Raw genomic sequence first — 12,225 nt, 5'->3', positions numbered from 1 at the left:
CAAGTTTGCTTCGGTCAGCTCAGCACACTTGTACTGTAGTGTGTTTTATTCCTGAGAAGGCCAGTGTAGTGTGTTTTATTCCTGTGGAGGCTAATGTGTGTGTATTTTTTGTTATGTGGAGCCAGTGTGTTTGTTTTTACATTGGTCACGCACGCTGCATTGCCGAATAGTGTGCCTTGGCAATTTAAAAATCTTGTGTAGTGTAGTGTGCCTCGAGTTGACAAAGGTTGAAAATCACTGTTAGAGGGAAAAGTATTGTTTAATATAATTATATATTTAATATAATTAATAAATAATATTGCTCTCTTAATAAAATTAAAGTGTCAATATTAATTAATTGTTAATTGGTGTTTAAAAATGTTTTTATGATGGGGGAACATTAATTATTTTATGATGTCCATATGATACAATAACAAATGTTGCCCCATCATAAAAAACATAAAAAACATAAATGCCTTTTTAATATAATTAATAAATAATATTGCTTTCCTAATAAAATGAAACAATTTGCCCACTAATATATAAAAAAATTGTATTTCCACTAAAAGAGTATTATCAACATTATCTGCCTTCTTATTAAATACATATTGATATATAATATTCCTCTTCTAATTGACCACATAGCTGAAACAGCATGCTTTTGGGACACCAATTAACAATTGATAATATTGACCCTTTACTATAATTAATATAAAATATTGCTCTTTTCTCTGTCTCAACAGGCTATTTTTTGGGGCAGGTTTGTTGGCAGATTTGTGGCATGGTTGAAACACGTCACTTAGTAAATCTGGGGTTTCTATACTTCTATTTTTAAAAACATTGATAGTGCTTCAGTGTACAATTGTATTCTAAAGCGGTTTCGTGGCGTGTTTGAGATTAGTAAATTCTGCAGGCTTCAATCCTGCCGGTAAACCACAGCAAAACTGCTGGGATTTCAAACCCACCTCTTAGTAAATATACCCCAAAATGGTGAGTACTAAAGATACTTCTATGTTACAGTTCATAGTCAAGTAGACAAAATGATTCCACAGTATGGAAAATTAAAATTTGTAAATCTAAATATTTATTCCTGCAGGAATTACAAATATACTAACAAACATGATAATACAATTCTATAAGCGAGTCTATAACATCTAAGCCTGTTATGTTGTCTGTTAAAATATGCTATAGTAAAAAAAAAAGTTAACAAAGTAAGAAAAATGTGAAACAAACACAGACTGATACCGTACACCTCAATAGTGCCTTGGTGCGTACACTCTGTGTGATGCATGCACCATACGAGTTTTTCATGCATGCGCACTTGCAAAAAATTGCTCAACTACATGAACATCAGCATTATGTGTGGTTTGCGTGCATCTCTGAATCAGCCCCTTAGCCTGCCAATGTGACAAGTAGTAACAAAGTGTAGGATTGGAGCAATGGCATTCAATCCATGAAGACTATTTATTTTTGTTTTCCTTGACACCTCCACTGACTGTTATAGGTTCTGTGAAGGCTAGACAGTTTGACTGATTGGGATTGGTCACTGTCAAGCTGTCAGGAGCATATACTCATTGCCTGTAATAGTGTTAGCTTGTCTGGTTTTCATGCTGTGTTTCTGTCCTTGCTCATTACCTACATTTATTTTTCACTTTTAAGTAATTCTTACACCACATACACTATTGTATCTATTTCTACATTTTGGGGTTTACACATCGAGCAACATCCATCAGTCACAGTCACACCTTGGACATTTAGCGATACAATGATCAGTATGCTTGCTTTAGAGGTGGATGCAAATGTCTCCACTACTGCATCTTTGTATGAATATATGTAAAAGTTGCAGGAGACGTCTTGTGTAAAAAGACGCCCACTGCCAGCTTCATTGATCTGCTGTCTGCATCTGAAGACTTAGCATTGGATCAACATCATAGCATTGGACCTCTGAGTAACCCTCAGGTTGCTCAGAATGCCCGGCAAAACTATGCTACCAAGGCCAGTGAAACTGCATCCAAGGACACAGCCACTGGCTTCAGTCTGCCTAGAAAACAAGGCAGACATGCTGTTAAAAGGGCACTGTGACCAGAGATGCAGCACCATCATAAGACATACACACTGTGGCTCTGGCACATGCGCAGTCCTGAAAACTTTGATCAGACTGCATCCGGCAAGACTGAGCCATTCCGAGATGTGTAGCATATCATCTTTAGCTTTACATTTTGCATCCTTTTCACATCGCAGATGCAACCAAACATAACTAAAAAGTGTACACCAGATGCTGGGATGTGACTTTAACCACACAGGAATTCATTTTAAGCATGTACTAGGTCGCAAAGAAGCACATTGAAATTGAGGCCTGATTCAGCAATGGGCCCTAATGCGATTGCAGTTGCAAATTTGCATGGAATGCAACTGCGAAAATATACTAATGCCTGCCAAAGCACAACCGACATAAAGACGCCCACTGCTGCTTTCTCATATCTGTCCAATATCGTACTCTTTAAACATCGGTACCATTGACGAACATCAAGCAATCAAACAGCATATACGGCAAGTCTAACCAGCCGTAAACATTGCAGCTCTCCTCGCATGCAGGGAGCTGTGACTGCAATCTCAGTGGCTAAGTTATGCACGACCATTGGTCAGACATGCCTGCATTTACATAAGCACATTATATTCCCCAAACACTAATCATATGACACTCACTTTACGAATGGATCCTCTGTGTGTATGTAATCACTAAGCAATCGCAACATGTGCCCAGTGTGATTTACTTGCATGCGCAATGGCAAATAATCACTCGATCTGCGTAAATATGAGCATTGAGTCCACTGGTGAATCAGGCCCTTGGTTAGAGAAAATAACCACAGCATCTCAGCACTTTGTAGCAGATTCAGGCTCTTTCGCACACAGATGTACAATTGTTGCACATTTAATTGATCACTGAAATCTAGCAAAGTAGTATTGTCACTTCCAGTTGTTTTATTTATGTCAATAAGATGCACATTTTGAGCAAGAAAGATGCTTGTTGAAGCCATAGTGTATGAGGACACATCTATAGGTTGCACTTGTCTGCCTTCTGCTTTGACCTCAGTTTGACCACAATATTCTGCTAGCACACTACCACAATGTAGGAATGTAATATCAATTTAAGATTACTGTATGCCAACAATAGTCATATAAAAGAGGAAGCATTCCTTGATTTTTTAGATGTCTGTGGTTGGTAATTCCATACTGCTCATTACACACAAAGTTGTATTGCATATATAGCCTTATATGCACCATTCTCAAGGTAAAGCTTACTACCATGCACTAGGACCTGGGGGGGACTGAGTACCAGTGAGCATACAGTGGATGCTTGGTGCCCATTTTTAAGTTTACTAGAAGCTGATGCAAATATTACTTCATTTGGCTGCTTAGAATGAGTATATTCCTTGTTTCTTCACCTCCATTACATGCATGCTGACCAGCATGTTGGGCTTCTGGACTCAGATTGGTAGCATAAGTCTGGTAGGCTTCTGTCATGAAACACTGTAATCTGATTTTGTCCCAGCCCTGTATGTTCCAAAGATAGGATAATGAGATGGCTGGTTAAATATACCAGAGTATGTGGGTAAAGAGTAGAGGACTGCTTTTGCACTGGCAGTTCTAATAGTGTGACTGGACAGTCACATACTGATCTGTTACTGAGCAACTTATCTCAAAATGGAAAGTTCAAAAATATTTTCATCACCACCGTTATGTACAGGTGGTTCAACTGTATCTGGCCAAATATGTAAATAACCAATTTCCAGAAAGCAGCTTCATCCACCCATCTCAACATAATTTGTCACAACTGTTTGGCAAACTTCTCATGGTTGTCCTTGGCTGGGTCCTGAAATGTTTACTTTTAAGTCTCTGAGGTATTTTAGGAAGGACTCTAACTATATAATGATCTGTACAGTTCTCTGTGGATAACCCACAATAAGCCATCACTTATTCATTCTTTGTCTGGGCATGGGTTCTTTATGTCAACCACATGACGCTTACCTTCAATGGTTCCAACACTGTAAATGAATTGGGACAAACATGATCCCAAGTTGGGTACAACCTGCGTGCTTTGTGCATTAGATAAAGCACTATCCTTTGAACCCATTCCTGGGAAACAAGCATGCATCTGTTTTATGTAAAAAATGTGTCTGCGCTAATTCCAATACAAAATAACCCAAGACTGTATAATAATTAAAAATTTATTAAACATATATTAGTTAAACATGTATAAGAGAACTGCAGTTCAAACTAAAAACATATACATACATTAAGCATTAATACACAGTGAAAATGTGCCTCTAACCATTACGACTTGTGGCAAATAACGAACACATTATTGCTGTTATAGAACTAAAACACAATGTGTCTATGAAACACCTCAATGGAGTATTGAGACCTGTGGACAATTCAATCTCCTCTATATACCTTATATGGAGTAGATCACATATACATAAAGAAAAGAAAGGCTGTAGGTGTGAAACAATATATTGATGTATAGTCACCATCCAAGATCGTTTGAGGAATGAGCCGCCTGTCCAATGCAAAAGCTCATGCATATATTGTATGACCACAATGTGCTAACTCTGTATCATAAGACAGCCAGGAATCAACCTGACTATTGCACAATCCTGTGTCACATTCTGAATCACATAACTACAGCTTCTGTGTTAAGTTGCTCACAATAAATCCACGTTCTGGAGTCTCCTTATGGTGGCACCGCTCCGGTGGGTCACGACCAGGCCAGGGGAGTAAATGTGACAGTGTCCTTAGTTTAACGTCGCTCCAGCGACTCGCAACCAGGTAATAGAGGTGAATATAGCAATGTCCAGTCTACCATGTGTAGTGACTGAAAGCAGTATAATTGGTTATGGATGGAGAAAATGGATACCTGTATACTGCAACTCCATGTAGTATGTCGCTTTTCCACTGATAAAAAGACGGCTCTGCCCTGATGGTGATAGGCAGTTCTCCAAATTCTGGGATGCTGCTGATAACCACAGAAGTAATGTCCCATTAATAGGAGGTATGCAGAAAGTATGAGAGCAATCCACTGTATAGCCTTTACTAGTTTCTCCCCTCTCTCAGGGTTTTTTTTCAAAAGGAAAGCAGCCAAAGCACTGATAGCGTGCGTGGATGTTAGCAATTTCTGAGTAAGATCAGGACTTGTGCAAGTGTGCATATGGGTCCAATGTTACTCAATGTTACCGATGGTTTCGCTATGTTCCCCTAGTATACAGATGTGAGAAAGGGGAAGTTGGCGTCGTTATTTCAGGATGCGATCGCAATGTGAATGAAAACATTTAAATAGCACCGCTGATATTAGCAACTGTGGTGCGTGCGTATAAGCAGAATAGCGATACATAGTGAATCAGGCCCTAAGTTTATACCACTAACTGCTCCACCATGCATTATGGGGTGTTGATGTTTACTAGTCTTCACTTACTACTCCTACCAGTCTCGCTGGATAAAACAGCTACACACCAACAGTGAGCTTCAAATGCACACAAACATGTTGCAGCTGTAGGAGAGGCTTGTAGGAGTAGTCAATAAAGACTAGTAAACAGCAACTACCAGGCTCCTTTGATGGCATTTGGAACCACATATTATTGTAGGTAATGTGTAGCTGCTGCACCACATCTTTGCTTGTCGTTCTGAATAAATACTTCCTGACCACTTACTATGGATTAAGACTGTTGGATGACAGCCTGTGTTCAGATTAGTCATGATTTTATCAGTTTTTTACAGGACCACTGCATAAATAAATGTATCACAAGAATAAACAGGATTTCGGTATAAATGTATTTTCATAAGTACAAATCAACACACCACTGGGATAACCAATCATCATAACGGTAAGTAGTTATGTTGCAGCCGCCGGTCACAATCCCGATGGCAGAATGGCTGCTAGGGATTTATGACAGGCGTTGAGATACCAACACCTGTCATAATCCCGACGCCGGAATCAAGGAAAATGCGGGCCCGAAAGAGGTGAGTACAGGGCACCCGTCCTGTTAGCCATGGGTGGGGGGGTTAGGTTATGTGTAACATTCTGGTGTGACTTAGGGTTAGGCAGCCCCCCAGGAGGGTTAGGGTTAGGCTAGGGGAAGGGGTTAGGGTTAGACACCCCCAGAGGGAGGTTAGGTTTAGGCACCTCCCCAGAAGGGTTAGGTTTAGGGTGTGGGGAGTGGGGTTAAGTTTTGGCACCCCTGGAGGGAGGTTAGGGTTAGGCATTGGGGGAAGGTTAGGGTTAAGCACCTCTAAAGGAGGGTTGGGGGGAGAGGGGAGGGTTAGGGTACTTACCTCATGCTGTCGGGATTTCCATCTTTCGGGCTCACAGTGTCGGAATTTGAACCGGTGGCTAAACAGCCACCGGCATTACAATCCCATTCCATCATAACCCCTGGCCTTGTATTTGTGCACAAGGGGCTGACTTTAACTTTATATTTTCTTTAGTTTCAGGGCAGTGTGCTTTTTTCCCAGAGATCTCTGCCTATACATTTGTCTGGGGATTTTATATTTAAATATTCAATCAAGACTTATTTCTAGGGTCTAGTGCTCATTTAAACTGCATTCAGTGCTATGTGTATTGAACCAAGGCCCTCATTCAGAGCCGGACGCTCTGAGCAGAGCGCTCGCTCTGAATGAGGGCCGTCCTCCATAAAAATGGAGCGTCCTCCTGGACGCTCGTATAGCTGTGGGTCACCACCCACAGCACATACGAGCGTGCAGGATGATGGTCGCGATGGTCTTGACCATCTCGACCATCGCCAGTGTGACCAGAAGCCTGTGGTCGGGTTTTTCGACCACAAGCCCTGGAGTGATTTTGGCTCTATCAGAGCCAAAATCACTCCCACTGACATCACTAGTGATGTCAGTGGGGCCGGCTTCAGACAGTACCTCCGTCTGGCAGGCACGCCCCCGGCACGCCCACCAAAGGGGGCGTGCTGTCAATCAACATCGACAGCATGCCTCCTTTGATCAGACACAACGAGCGAAGGAAAGTCCTTCGCTCGTCGCATCTGGCGCATGCGCACGACGGAGCTCCCTCTGTCGTGCGCATGCGCAGTGCACACCATCGACCCACTTGCGAGTGGACAGCTGCTTGCGAGTGGGTCTGAATGAGGCCCCAGATCCCTAGAGCATAATTAGGTATTATCAACAAATGAAGCTTTGCCACCTTGGACTCCCAGTAGATAATGGAGCAGATGTATGAAGCTGTGGAAAGTGATAAAATGCAGAGTGATAAATGACCAACCAATCCGCTCCCACCTCTCATTTTTCAAACACAGCCTGTAACATGACAGTTGTGAGCTGATTGGTTGGTCATTTATCACTCTGCACTTTATCACTTTCCAGAGCTTCATACATCTGCCCCAGTGTACCTTCTGGGTTCATCATATCCCAACAGCGCTTTTCTGGGGTCCAGGAAGTCTGCAGTCTAATACTGATCATCCTTTATGGAAAAAAAATAGTGCTTAAGGATTCATTACAATCCTCCCAGAGCACCTGCTTTTCCTTTGGCACTCTAGTTCAACTGAATGCAGAAATATATGTGTAACATTCTGAATCCATTGGGCACCATTGGATCTTCTTTCCTAAATGTACAGTTTAGCTTCGATTTTATATATAATGTTATAGATTTACATTTTACAAGTTTGTTAGATACAGTGAAGATATTTTCAGCAGCATATGTTGGAAGGAGTGACCCATTCACAGTTACAGCCAAAGAAATAAAGTAACATAAAGATACTTATCTATACGTTACTCTACAATAAGTTCCTTCTTACAGGCTGTGTAGGTTTTCAAGATATCCTAAAATGTCCACAGTTTCATCACTCTATGAATGTAATGGAGGCTTTGAACTGGCTAGGTTTCTGTATGATATGTCTGTAAAAATATGTCTGTCAAAAAACAATGCAGTATGCAACACTAAACTGCCTTCTGGCTAAATAGGCTGTTGCCCAGGGCTCCTGTCTATCCGTCACTGAGCAAAGAATCTACATTGCAACATGAGTACCTGCTGATCTATTATTTACAGTCCTGTAAGAATCAAACCTTACATTTACCTGCAATGCAAGATTATTTAAGTGCATCATAAGTCTCTCAGAATCTTTTCTTATTTTTTTTCCTAATTCTCCATCTACCCGTTTACTTGAATTATTGAATAATTAGTAATAAAAGAACATTTATCAAATATGTCACACATACAAGGAAGCCTACCGCATTATATATATATATATATATATATATATATATATATATCTCATCCGTTGTGTCTGGCACTCCCAATAAAAAATATTACTTGCCCAGGTGTCCTCCATACACCGATGAAAGTGTCATGCAGATGTCCAATACCACGGCGGCACACACAGGACTTTTTGAACCAGTAAATTATCCACTGCTCATCACTGGAATGAACTCCATGGAGTTCATTCCAGTGATGAGCAGTGGATAATTTAATGGTTCAAAAAGTCCTGTGAGCGCCGCCGTGGTATTGGACGTCTATATATATATATATATATATATATATATATATATAATATATAATATATATATATATTTATATATATATTTTTTTTTTTTCATTATTATTATTATTATTATCCTTTACTTACATGGCGCTGCAATGGTTCCACAGTACCTTACAAAGTACATAAACAAGTGAACACACACAAAAATAAAACAGTTATTAACAGTACAAAACAATGCAGTACATGGACATGGATTATAAACATTGCTGCATAACACTTAAATAAGCAGCAGGGTGTAAGCAACAAGGTGTTAGATGTCGTTGTGGGGAGTTAGTAATAAATGATAGTATAAGTAAGGGAAGGAGAAGCACTTCAGAGAAGAGGGCCCTGCTCTTAAGATCTTTCATTCTAAAGTGGAGGGGCAGACAAACAGCGGTGACACAGATGTGTAGATAGTAAGGAAGGAGCCTGGAGCATTTGGTTAGGATGAGAGCCAGAAAGCTCTGATGAAGAATTGGTTATTGTAAGCCCATTTGAAGATTAGTAGAGAGATGGAGCATCTGATATAGAGGGTGAGAGAATTCCAAAGGTGGTGAGCAGCATGGGCAAAATCTTGGAGAAAGGAGTGGGAGGAAGTAATCAGATGGTAGGAGATGCAACATGTATTTGTGGAGTGAAGTGCGTGTGGGGGAGTGTGAAGGAGATAAAGTCAGAGATGTAAATAGAAGTGGATTGGGTGAGGGCTTTGTAAGTGAATGTGAGAAGTTTAAATTGGGTTCTGACGTGGAAGGGGAGCCAGTGTACGGCTTGTAGGAAAGGGGATGCAGATGTAGTGCATTTGAAGAGGATATACATTTATATAAATTATATATTATCTGCTGGTAGATAGCACTAAGGGATATAAGCATACAACTGCATAAAGAAATGTGTCCAACACTTCAGCTTTTAATTTCTTTAGATATAAGTATACATAAAACAAAACTAATATAACTAATCTTCAGTAGATGCAAATCCAGGTGTGTGTGCATTAGAGCCTCCGCCTCTGATCAGACCAGACCAGGGCTGTAATTAGGGCACCACAAGGCGGGCGGCGCTGTTTGGTGGCAAATTTTCTGTTTTATTCTCACTTGCAGTGCTTCTGGTAGCTGGACCCTGCACTAGAACTTGCCAAATTGTACTATATCCTAGATAATGGAGATACAGTTCTGCCCTTCTACCTCTCTGATTCTTTGCATATACTCTTGCTCTCTGATCACCTATGCCTCCTTCTGATATCCTCCCTGGTCTCCTACTTCCTCCTTCTTATCTCCTCCATATCTTCTCCCTAACCCACTCCCCCACTGCTCTCTCTGCTTCCTGGCTGCCTACCCCTTCATTTCCTCTGCTTCTTGGCCTCTACCTCATTTGCTCCCAGGTCACCTCCTCCTCCATCCATTCTGCTTACTGGCCACTCCCCCTCATCTTTCTTTTCTCCTCTCTGTTTATGATCACCTCCTGTCCACCCTTTCCCCACACACATTCTACTTCTCCTCCTATCATGCTGCTCAGCCAGTGCTGCATGAGCAAGTGACCATTGAATCAAAATACATTTATTGTAGATGTCAGTTCCAACAATTGTAAGGAAAAATTATACATGACCATTATAATGAACATTATTATTCAATAAGTGTCTACTATCTGCCATAACATGAGCATGTGAAATGCTGGTATATAGAGTGCAGATGTGCATTCAGATAACATCTATAACTGAAATGTTTTTATGTTTAATTTTATAGATGTGTGTAAGTGCATGACTTCCACCAAGTACAAAATTATCTGGGCTATTCACTTAATTTATGATAGCAGTCAAACATGTTGAAAAGTTTGTACCTGATGTAAGGGGTCATGTTGAGTGGTCTGTAAGTATAGAACCATGACACTACTGTATATATAAAAGTTGATGGAGAATGGCACTCCGCACATTAATCATAAGGGCTTATTGAGCAAAACAGTGTTTCAGGTAACCTGTTTCCATTTGTAAAGCTTGGCTCCCAAATGCAGAATTGGAATTTTGAAGTGGCCAACTTCATTGATTACTAATATATATTCATATTTTCTTACATATGTTTAATCTCACTTTATGTATTCATTAATTAATTTTCTCCCCTCTAATACACATGATATTTACATTTTCCTTTTGAAGGTGCCAGTGTCAGGGCACAATATGAATATTTAATGTTGTATCTGGTTGCTAGGACTATAAGGTTGCCCAGATTCTAAGCATTCTAACACAGTGGTGCAACTATGACATAGACAAGTGGCAAAGTGGAGTTGGAAAGCTGTTTGCTTTATATTCCACTAGTTTGTAGAGATGCTAATTTTTGCTTATTAAAAAATGGAAAAAGTGGCCAAAGCATACAGAGTATACTAGTGCACTAAAGTTTGATATCTGTTCTAAAATGTAAACACAATATGCTTCTATAGTTGATAAAAAAGCATATAAATGTGAAGCCAATTACATAAGCATTTGTTCTATGGTAGTCGAAATCTGCCACTGAAGCTGCTTTGGATTACTGCCAAAGTTTAACAAAATATACTAGGCTCAATCTTTTCATTTTAGGGACACATTGGTAGTGCTGTACCAGACACACTGTTGTATTCTCAAACTTTCTCTATATCTGGTATTCAGGAAGAAACTGTGGATGTTTCCCTGATTAAAGAAATGTATCTTGTTCACTTTTGGCTTAGATCATTTAAAACCAAAACCTTATTGCTTGAATTTTATCAGTCTTGGTTTAAAATTTACAATAACAGATCTTGGTTTATGGTTACCTAGAATCTTTGGTTAATATTATATCTTAAAGTTGCACTGCCACTTATACCCCTTTCAGACTACTTAACTGAGCAGTTATTGCTGGGTTAACTGCAAGGTGTGAAAGAGGCCAGGGTTGGATTCCCAGGTAGAGTGACCTGGCAATCCATCCTGGGTAGCTTCCAGGTTTACCACGGGAACGAACCGTGTAACCCTGGAGAGAAACTGGGTAACTTGGGTCATCCGACCAGGGTCCTGTTTACAGCATGGAGAGGTCTGGATTTTCCAGTGTTTGGAGATTATGTCATCCCCAAGCACTGGCAGGCCACTTTCACTGCATCCATGTGCAGTGTGAACGTCATCAACCCGGGAATAACCCAGGTAGGTGCAATGGTCTGAAGGGGGTATGTTCCGGGTCTGACCCCGTTTAGAACCTTGTTCCAAATACCAGGTCAGACCTGAGAATTTAGTGTAAAAGGGCTATAAGTAATAGGTAGTAGAACAGGATCTCATCTCTCCTGTCAACCGAAGCCCTGTATGTTGCTATATTTAGTCATGTTTAATGGGGATTTGCCAGTTCTGTATTACAGGGATATGAATTAGTTGGTCAACTAAAAATGGCAGCAGAGGAGAGTAGAGGCAGGAGGACTCCATAAAGTAGAGGCAGGAGGACTCCATAAAGGTATGGGGTTGTGTGGCCTATCAGTAGATCTAGCTGCAGGGTATCAAAGTTATAAATAATACATTTTATGCAGAATATATGTTATAGCACAGCATACCCTATTGCAATAGACAATAGAGTCACTTTTTATACTAAATGTTCTATATGGACTTTAGAATTTTTGTATAACTTTAATGGACAGCAAATGTAATATTCTATTCATACTGAAACATCATTTTTTGATGGGTGACTGCAAAATTTCTCACATCTTTCATGACTATCAGCCACTTTCT

At 40.2% G+C, this 12,225-nt stretch overlaps 1 protein-coding gene across 2 annotated transcripts in view; it reads left to right on the top strand.

Annotated features, from left to right (window-relative positions):
- The window catches only part of CA10 (carbonic anhydrase 10 (inactive)), a 388,895-nt gene that overhangs the window by 349,071 nt on the left and 27,599 nt on the right, over nucleotides 1-12,225 (top strand). The window lies entirely within an intron of this gene.

Source organism: Taudactylus pleione, unplaced genomic scaffold, assembly GCF_031769625.1.
Source record: "Taudactylus pleione unplaced genomic scaffold, aTauple2 ptg000016l, whole genome shotgun sequence".
Classification (NCBI taxonomy): domain Eukaryota; kingdom Metazoa; phylum Chordata; class Amphibia; order Anura; family Myobatrachidae; genus Taudactylus; species Taudactylus pleione.
The sequence above is the reverse complement of the archived record's forward strand: the minus strand, read 5'-3'. Positions and strand labels throughout refer to the sequence as shown.